The following is a 383-nucleotide window of genomic DNA, read 5'->3' on the forward strand; positions in this document are numbered from 1 at the left end:
GGAGGATGATGTTGATGATGATGATGATGATGCCCCTCTTATCGTCAGGAGGAAGGTAATTAAATTGGTCTATTTACAAGTATGCTTTTCCACATTTGAAACTTTTTCGTGTACTGATGATCTTTTGGACTTTTTCAGAAAAGCTCAGCCTCTCCTTCAAAGGCTTTAGCATCGACAACTCCTGCTCCATCATCCTCTGCTAAGGCTACTTCATCCAAACCGGTTGATGAGGGGACCATGCTTAAAGATGCATCTTCAGTCCCAGAGTCTTCATCACAACCCATGGATGAGCCACCTTCTTCCCAGGGCGTCGACCCCCCAAACATCGAAGCAGAAGGTAATTCAGTTTTCTGATATCTTACCTTTGCTCGTGCTATTGGTTT

The sequence above is a fragment of the Olea europaea genome, chromosome 11 (genome assembly GCF_002742605.1).
Source record: "Olea europaea var. sylvestris chromosome 11, O_europaea_v1, whole genome shotgun sequence".
Taxonomy (NCBI): Eukaryota; Viridiplantae; Streptophyta; class Magnoliopsida; order Lamiales; family Oleaceae; genus Olea; species Olea europaea.